The sequence below is a fragment of the Amblyomma americanum genome, chromosome 11 (assembly GCF_052857255.1).
Source record: "Amblyomma americanum isolate KBUSLIRL-KWMA chromosome 11, ASM5285725v1, whole genome shotgun sequence".
NCBI lineage: Eukaryota > Metazoa > Arthropoda > Arachnida > Ixodida > Ixodidae > Amblyomma > Amblyomma americanum.
In genome coordinates, this window is record NC_135507.1 from 128288996 (window position 1) to 128298995 (window position 10000).

Consider the following 10000-nt stretch of genomic DNA (forward strand, 5'->3'; position numbering starts at 1 on the left):
TTTTTTGCTGTTCACGGTTTGCTGTTCAGCCCGTTTTCTTTAAGCGGTCGCACGGGTCCGACGACCATCGGTTCACCAGGAAGCACACCGGTAACTTCGTCATCAATTGGGCAATAACACAGAGCTTTTGCGCCGTTCCCCGAGCACGTTTGTTCTGCCGTTGTGTTCGCAGCGACGTCACCCCCGGACTCCCAAGCAGCGGTAGCTCTGTGTGGACGGTTCTCTGCCGCCCACCGCTGCGCCCTCTTTGGGGAAGGGGTCATCTTTCGCTCAGAAATGCCCCTCGAGTCCGCCGCCCCAAGGGTGCGCCCTCGTGCTGCGCCCTATCCGACCATTTCGCCACATCATTGCTTCGCTTAAGAGACAGGCACCGCCTAGCCGTGGCTACGCAGCGCGTACTTGGACAGCCGCCAGACGGGCGTTCGTCAGACTACTCCCGCAACAGGAGTCCACCGGCCACAGTGCCATGGACGGCGTTTCGGTATCGCACCGGCAGACTACTCGAAGGCTGGGAAGGACGAAGCAGCAGGAGAACCCCGCTGCCGCAGGTGCGTTCAAAATGCGGGATTACAACCCCTCGTCCCTTTTTTTCCCGGTGCCTCCTTTCGCCCCGCCGGCACGGCTTCAGACATCGCGCCCGCACTGCGAGACCTCTTGCGGCGGCCGTTCCTTATAAGTACTGGGCCGCACGCGTCCCGCCGCGCGCGCGTTGTTGCGAAGAGTTACTTTTCCGGAGCCGGCGAGCCGCGTTTCCTCTCGTACTCCGCAGCAGCCGCCGCCGTTCCCTTGGCGGCGGGCAAGCCTTTCCCTCGGCCAGCCTACCGACTCCGTCGCGACTCTCATGAGCCAGCGAGCCGCGTTTCCTCTCGTACTCCGCAGCAGCCGCCGCCGTTCCCTTGGCGGCGGGCCGGCCTTTCCCTCGGCCGGCCTACCGACTCGGTCGCAACTCTAACGAGAGCCAGCGAGCTGCGGTTCCTTTCGTACTTCGCAGCAGCCGCCGCCGTTCCCTTGGCAGCGGGCCGGCCTTTTCCCTCGGCCAGCCTACCGGCTACGTTCGAGTCTCTCCGACAACGAGTGTCGAAGACCGAAAGCCCACCAGATTGGTGCGTTACGCCGTTCGAACCCACGGAAGCAGTCCGTCCGACATTCCCTTGGTGACGGACCTCCGCTGGGCGTAACAATTTTTGCAGAGATGCGGCATCAGAATCTCGCAACTCCGCTGTTGAGGCCTTCCCCCGCTTATAAGCGGGGGCGGCGCCGGGTGTGACAAGCACAATCCGGTAATGATCCTTCCGCAGGTTCACCTACGGAAACCTTGTTACGACTTTTACTTCCTCTAAATGATCAAGTTTGGTCATCTTTCCAACAGACCGGCGCAACCGAAAGGCCGCGCCGGACATCGGTCCGAAGACCTCACTAAATCATTCAATCGGTAGTAGCGACGGGCGGTGTGTACAAAGGGCAGGGACGTAATCAACGCGAGCTTATGACTCGCGCTTACTGGGAATTCCTCGTTCAAGGGGAACAATTGCAAGCCCCTATCCCAATCACGAAGGAAGTTCCACGGGTTACCCAGTCTTTTCAGACAGGGATAAAGACACGCTGCTTCCTTCAGTGTAGCGCGCGTGCGGCCCCGGACATCTAAGGGCATCACAGACCTGTTATTGCTCTGTTTCGTGCGGCTAGGAGCCGCTTGTCCCTCTAAGAAGGTTGTAAGGTGCTGGGAACCCCGCACCTATTTAATAGGCTAGAGTCTCGTTCGTTATCGGAATTAACCAGACAAATCGCTCCACCAACTAAGAACGGCCATGCACCACCATCCACCGAATCAAGAAAGAGCTCTCAATCTGTCAATCCTCCCAGTGTCCGGGCCGGGTAAGTTTTCCCGTGTTGAGTCAAATTAAGCCGCAGGCTCCACTCCTGGTGGTGCCCTTCCGTCAATTCCTTTAAGTTTCAGCTTTGCAACCATACTTCCCCCGGAACCCAAATACTTTGGTTTCCCGGAAGCTGCCCGCCGAGTCATTTGAGTAACTCAGGCGGATCGCTGGTTGGCATCGTTTATGGTCAGAACTAGGGCGGTATCTGATCGCCTTCGAACCTCTGACTTTCGTTCTTGATCAAAGAAAACATTCTTGGCAAATGCTTTCGCAGTAGTTCGTCTTGCGACGGTCCAAGAATTTCACCTCTAGCGCCGCAATACGAATGCCCCCGTCTGTCCCTCTTAATCATTACCCCGTATTCCAAAAACCAACAGAACAGAAACGGGGTCTTGTTCTATTATTCCATGCAAGTTTATTCAGGCGACTCGCCTGCGTTGAGCACTCTAATTTTTTCAAAGTAAAAGCGCAGGCCTCCTCGAGACGCACCAATGAAGGGCACCAAGAGAGGACCGGCATGATGTTCAGTCCGAGCCGTCGCATCGGGTAGATGCACTACTCGTCTGGAACTGAGATCCAACTACGAGCTTTTTAACCGCAGCAGCTTTAGTATACGCTATTGGAGCTGGAATTACCGCGGCTGCTGGCACCAGACTTGCCCTCCAATTGATCCTCGTTAAAGGATTTAGAGTGTACTCATTTCAATTACGGGGCCTCAAAAGAGTCCCGTATTGTTATTTTTCGTCACTACCTCCCCGTGCCGGGAGTGGGTAATTTGCGCGCCTGCTGCCTTCCTTGGATGTGGTAGCCGTTTCTCAGGCTCCCTCTCCGGAATCGAACCCTGATTCTCCGTTACCCGTAACAACCATGGTAGGCAAGTAACCTACCATCGAAAGTTGATAAGGCAGACACTTGAAAGAAACGTCGCCGGCTCATGGCCATGCGATCAGCACAAAGTTATCCAGAGTCACCACAGAGTACGGGCAGAACCCGATGGGTCTTGGTCTAATAAAAGCGCCCGTCAGCCAAAGGCCTTCAGGCTCAATGCATGTATTAGCTCTAGAATTGCCACAGTTGTCCAAGTAGAAAGAAACGATCTAAGGAACCATAACTGATTTAATGAGCCATTCGCGGTTTCGCCTTATTTCGGCATGTACTTAGACATGCATGGCTTAATCTTTGAGACAAGCATATGATTACTGGCAGGATCAACCAGGTAGATGCATAGGCAAACCCTTGTCGCTCCTCAAGGGAGCCCTGTCGCGGCCGATCGGGGCCCCTCTCACCCCTCGGCGCGCGACGCGCATCTTTTTCGCGGCAGCTCTCGCTGCCCGTGCATCGTTCGAGCTCGCTGCGGCATCCGACCCGAAGGCCCGGTTATCACCGCGCGGCAAGAGAGCACGCGCCCTTAGGCAAAGCATTTGTAACGCGCCCACCAGTGCGCACGCGGCCGCTAGGGCCGCGGCGTTCAGGCACTGGACGGCGCTTGCTGCGTAGCCGAGACGGCCTAGCCGCCAGACGACGGGACACGCCCGCGTCTTCGGCGCAGTCGCACGGAATCGAGTCCGGGTAGCACGGAACACACTTCGTAACACGTGGGAACAGCGTCGTCCGACAACCAGCCCCTATCGCAGACGCGGATGAGGCTGCAGACGAATGCCGTGGGGTCCACGGGACGGGGACACGCTGGGCACGAGGCCGCATATCAAGACCCGTACGGCGCGCGCGCGCTCGGGCGCACGCCACCGACAGTGCCACAAGGACCCCCATATAGTAGCAGCGATAAGTACCCAGACCTCCGTGGGTTGGTAAGTGGCCGTACTCGTGCCGATCTCGCCGTAAATTTGGCGCAAATCGTGCGCGCCCATCGGGCGGCATCGCGGCGCGCGCGTTTCGCGGCGCCCCGCGCGAGCCGAACTCGTGGACTTTGCCGTGGCGCTTGGCGCCGTGCTCGAGGCGCCTTCGCCGCAAGAGCCGCGCAAATCGTGCGGCACCCATCGGCGGCATCGCGGCGCGCGCGTTTCGCGGCGCCCCGCGCGAACCGAACTCGTGGACTTTGCCGTGGCGCTATCGGCCCCTCTGTCGGTACCGCGGTTCCGCCGCGGGACCTGGCCAAATCGCGGGCGCGGCAGCGCAGGCCGGCATCGCGGCGCACCACACGAGCCGTACTCGTGGCGCTTTCGGATCAAGTGTCGCACAAATCGTGCAAATGCCATGGGCCGAGGTCGCCAAATGCACAAATGCGCCTCCGGGGCGTCGAGAGCCGCGTTTCGGACTTCGCCGACGAAGCGCGCACTCTACGCCTCCGCGTGTGCCGCGGCGGTATGCCCCCCTTATATATGCAGCGATAAGTACCCAGACCTCCGTGGGTTGGTAAGTGGCCGTACTCGTGCCGATCTCGCCGTAAATTTGGCGCAAATCGTGCGCGCCCATCGGGCGGCATCGCGGCGCGCGCGTTTCGCGGCGCCCCGCGCGAGCCGAACTCGTGGACTTTGCCGTGGCGCTTGGCGCCGTGCTCGAGGCGCCTTCGCCGCAAGAGCCGCGCAAATCGTGCGGCACCCATCGGCGGCATCGCAGGCGCGCGCGTTTCGCGGCGCCCCGCGCGAGCCGAACTCGTGGACTTTGCCGTGGCGCTTGGCGCCGTGCTCGAGGCGCCTTCGCCGCAAGAGCCGCGCAAATCGTGCGGCACCCATCGGCGGCATCGCGGCGCGCGCGTTTCGCGGCGCCCCGCGCGAGCCGAACTCGTGGACTTTGCCGTGGCGCTATCGGCCCCTCTGTCGGTACCGCGGTTCCGCCGCGGGACCTGGCCAAATCGCGGGCGCGGCAGCGCGGCCGGCATCGCGGCGCACCACACGAGCCGTACTCGTGGACTTTGCCGCCGCGCTAAACGCCGTACTCGAGGCGCTTTCGGATCAAGTGTCGCACAAATCGTGCGCGAACTCGTGCAAATGCCATGGGCCGAGGTCGCCAAATGCACAAATGCGCCTCCGGGGCGGCGAGAGGCGCGTTTTGGACTTCGCCGACGATGCGCGCACTCTACGCCTCCGCGTCTGCCGCGGCGGTATGCCCCCCTTATATATGCAGCGATAAGTACCCAGACCTCCGCGGGTCGGCCGGGGCGGCCTCTCTTGAACTGCTATAACTCCGCCGGGCGACGCACTAGAGTGGCGCAAAAGGTATCAAATTCTTCGTCTTTCAGAGGGCTATACGCTGATGTAAAAACTGAACGGCCCGACTTAACGGGACCAGCGCGAAGTTTGTAAATGTCGTTGGACCGTGCCCGAGCCAGACAGCCTAAACGCCCGTATCTTGGGATAGATAAAAAGCACAGAGGCGAAGAGGGTGGCAAAAGCTTCGCGCTTTCCAGCCCAATACGCCGATGCAAAATTCGCACGCCTCCGATGCCTGGTACGGCCGCAAAAAATTCTCAAACGTTACCGGGGCGAGGAGTCCTTTGTGCAGGGGCGAGCGCTTATCGCTTGTATCTTTCGATGGGGCAAGAAGAGAGAGGCGAATGTGGCACCAAACGATTTGCCGCTCCGAGACCTATCCTGCGATGGAAAAGTCGTGCGCCTCCGATTTGCGGGAGAGCGGCAAAAACTTGAAAACTCTATCGCGTCCGCCCCAGGCGAGACCGCCTGAACGCCTCTATCTTCGGCTAGTGAAGAAGCAGGCGGACGAGTTTGAGTTTGAATTTATTTCCACAAACAAGGAGATACAATTGTTGTGAGAGATACAAGGGGAAAAAGCTTCTCAGGGTCAGCTTGACCGACCACAGTGCCGTTACAGAGGCTGCAGCAGGGCGGAAGTGAAGGCTTATAAATGAACCAGGGGTTAATACAAATTCAAAACAAGAAACCCAAAAAGATACAATTGCAACAGTAAAAGAAAAAGAAAACGCCGTACACCGCTTATTACAGAAAGACATAGAGGCGCACAAAAATATCTCAGGCAGGTTTCTCAAAAAACAAAACAAAAACAAGTGAGCACGTCGATGTCACATCGAGTAATGTCATTTAGTGACTTCGGCAACCTGTAGCTTAACATTTGTTGACCACAATTAGTTCGCTTGCGAGAAACACACCAAGTCTCCGGATGCTGGAGTAGTGTAGGGGGCAACGCGTATTTTTTTTAGATTTTCTTTTTTTTATTCACGAAAGTCCGACAACACAGTGCCTTGGTGCAGAGGGCAGACGAACGGCGAAAATCAATCCGCCTGACTGGGCCCTATGCACCACTCGAACGCAACAGCAAGGAGCACTTATATAGACACGCAGATACACGTTATAATGACCACAATAATTGTAGAGCACAACTTTCAAGTATAAACGTTCATTCCATTCTTATTACTCAGAAAACGCGTCTAAAAAATCGCAGAAAAGGACAGTGCAAGAGAAGACAAATAAAACATAACTATAGAAACTGAATGCGCGCCTAGAAAAAAAAAACCAAAAAAAATATCAGAACAGACCAATGTGGAAGACTGGGCGAGTTGGTGGGTAGTCATTCTAGAAAAAAACAGCGCACACAGGACAGGGACCAAGGGAAGAACCGACGACACGAGCGCTGACTTACAACTGATTTTGATTAAGCGGAAAGTGAACACTATATTTAGGAAGGAAGTAGCAGGTACAATCAGAGGCAGTCAACGTCAAAGAGGTGTAAATGGCCGATAAAATCGATAAAACCGTAAGGGGTGAAGATAAAACAAGATAAAACTCAACAGATGACAAGCCATGGTGTAAAGAACGCTAAGACACGTGAGTAACACGTACAATGCCATGAATAACAAAAAACCGAATACAATCAACAGGTGGAAGGCATCTGAACGTGTGAACAAAAGCAGTGTGAACAAAATTTAACAACTGACATGCGCTTGAAACGGATAACCAGGCACATAACTCACACATTCATCGGTTTTCTTTTTTCTTTTCTTGAGAGGTACGCCACTTCTTTTTCTGATAAAACTACAGATGGCGCGCTGACGCAGTTGTATTTATTGGATTTTATGTTGAAGGCTTCCCTACTTATTTGATCCGAGTGGCTTCCTATGATTTTACAGTTTTCAAATTCAGGATGACAAGCACTGCAAATGTCTGTACAAGGCTTTCTCGAGTTACTTTCAAGGTACCTGTCCTCAACCTACTGTGCATGGAACGAGCACATTTACCTGCAAAAATCTGGAATACCCATAGGATCATGTTTAGCACCCATACTCAGTGACATTTTTCTGGCGTCTACAGACAGGACCTTGGCTTCCATCCTTCCCAGCTCATCTGTTATAAGGACGTTTCGGTATGTCGATGATTATCTCGTGGTCATAAATAGCCACAAGCAGGCGTTCCACTCAGACCTTCAGAATATTTTGCATACTTTCACTTCGACCATGTTCCCTCTAATCGTAACTCACGAGGTGCCAGTAGACAGCACTATCAGATTTCTTGACATCAAGCTGGAATTCCAGGTCCATCACATTAGTTGGAACTATGAACCACGTAATAAGAAACCGGCGATTCATTACCATTCAGCACATTCGAAATTAGTGAAGAGAGCAATCGCGAGTCTTTGCATGTCTAACGCGCTCAAGAGATCATGTCCTCACAGCATGCTTTCCAGCTTTGACACACAACGCAAATAGGTTATTAGGGGCAGGCTATCCCAATCACCTGTTCATCTCCGTCGCCCAGAAGCTTCAAAAGCGGGTGAAAGGAAAAGAAAGGATAAATGAAGGAGGTAGAGACAAAGAAAAAAAGAAACAAAAAGTCGCAGTGATCCCTTATCTCCACGCTCTGTCCCATAATCTGAAAGAAGTCATGAATAAAGCAAAGGTGAAGGTGGTGTTTTCAGCTCCGGAAAAGCTTGCAAATATCTGCAACCGCGTTAACCCTCCTTCCAAGACAGCAAGAACATGCAGCAAAAAACATCGTAAACAATTCGTACCGTGTCAGAAGGAAGTAATTTATTCAATACCTTTAACTTGCGGAGACAAATATATTGGTCAGACGGGCAGATGTAGTAATGACCGATTGCGGGAACGTAATAAAGATGTGGAAAAGGGGGTAAAAGGACACATAGCAGCCCGCATAGGAATTTGCAGTGCTTGTCATCCTGAATTTGAAAACTGCAAAATCATAGGAAGCCACTCGGATCAAATAAGTAGGGAAGCCTTCAACATAAAATCCAATAAATACAACTGCGTCAGTGCGCCATCTGTAGTCTTATCAGAAAAAGAAGTGGCGTACCTCTCAAGAAAAGAAAAAAAGAAAACGGATGAATGTGTGAGTTATGTGCCTGGTTATCCGTTTCAAGCGCATGTCAGTTGTTAAACTTTGTTCACACTGCTTAAATCCTTGTCACCTTCACATGCCTTCCACCTGTTGATTGTATTCGAATTTTTTTTTGTTATTCAAGGCACTGTACGTGTTATTCACGTGTCTTAGCGTTTTTATGGTTCTTTACACCATGGCTTGTCATCTGTTGAGTTTTATCTTGTTTTATCTTCACCCCTTACGGTTTTATCGATTTTATCGGCCATTTACACCGCTTTGACGTTGACTGCCTCTGATTGTATCTGCTACTTCCTTCCTATATATAGTGTTCACTTTCCGCTTAATAAAATCAGTTGTAAGTCAGCGCTCGCGTCGTCGGTTCTTCCCTTGGTCCCTGTCCTGTGTGCGCTGTTTTTTTCTAGAATCAGAACAGAGCATTGCAAGAGCCGACACAGATGCAACGTATGTGTAGAAACTAACTGTGTACCTACCAAGAAAATTAAAACAAATGTGCTAAAGTTATAAGCAGGAAAAATAAAATAAAAAACTACAGTGCATTTCCCAGGAAGTGACTTTTCGCTCGCTTACGAAAAGCAGACAGGGAAAGATGAATTAAATCGGGATGGGTTCCAGTTCAAATGCTGCGTAGCAGAGTTGGTTCTGTTTCTTGGTTTCTGTATATTTGTGCGTCTAAACCCATATCGTAGGTGAATTTGGAAAAAAAAACAACAAAAAACATTGTTGTCGATTGGCTACGAGTTCCAGGAATGCCGCCCGACACTGTCGCTGGCAGTGTAACGTTTGTATAGGTAGTACTCGCTGAAGTAGGAATATGTGGAGTCATATCTTGAAAAATTTTCAACAAAGCGAATAGATCTCTTTTGCAATAAAAAGGGCATTTCAAGATTACATTTCCCAGTGACTGCCCAGATAAGCGAACAATAGCGAAACCTGGAATGAACTGCACTGAAATAAAGCTGGCGCAAAAAATGTCCGTTGGTCAGCGACATCAAACTTTCCAAATGTTGAAAAGTGTTTGTTCGTTACATTGGCGAGAGCTTCGCCTCTTAGTACCCCCCGCCCCAGTTTAGATATCATCAACCGGGATTTCTGTTTGCGGTATTTTGTAGAGTTTCCTCTACAGTACGCCAGGTCTTTTGCGGATCGCAGTGAATTCGTTAGAACCTTCCACTGCAGTGATGAATTCGAGATTTATATACGTCCGAACCTAATTTATTCCTATCTTATTTATGCTGTTCTAGAATTGACAGCTCTCTCGTTTATTTTTATTTTTTTAAATATGCCAAACAGGTGATTTCGGCCTCTTATGCGCTTTACTAAAGCAGAAGTTTTTCGCAAGTTTTTGGCGCTTTTTTGCCCTTGGTTAACATTGCTACAGTAAAAGCGCAGCTCTATTATTTTTTGCGACTATTGTGTACTACATTAGGGTCAATTTCGCAAAGACAGTACACATTGGAGACCATGTGTTCATTTTTTTTTTCCTGTGTTACAGGCTGAACCGAGGTGTAGTGATTTGTGCACGCCATCTTGGAATAAAGCAAGAGGTGGTCACTAAAATCACTCAGCAAGACACCTGGGTCCTGTTCGTCGCAATTAGTAAAGCATAAATCAATTAGGGTCTCACCCGACCCCAAGTAGCACGTGTAGGCGCATTAACAATGTTAGAGAAAACATGTAAAGAAATGATGTCGAGAAAGTCACTTGTTGCCGCTGATTGTTCCAACACATGTCATGGTAAAATCGGCCATAATTACAATTGGTTTCTTATCGGTATGCTATCAAGAAAAGAACAAAATTCTTGCAAAGGGGGCCGATAACCAACACCGAACACAG

At 51.7% G+C, this 10000-nt stretch overlaps 1 non-coding gene across 1 annotated transcript; it reads right to left on the reverse strand.

Moving 5' to 3' along the window:
• Window positions 1-1281: 1281 nt before the first annotated feature.
• LOC144111558 (small subunit ribosomal RNA) lies at window positions 1282-3096 on the reverse strand. Its single transcript, XR_013310086.1, has one exon. It is a non-coding gene; the product is annotated as a small subunit ribosomal RNA (ribosomal RNA).
• Between the last annotated feature and the right edge of the window lie 6904 nt (window positions 3097-10000).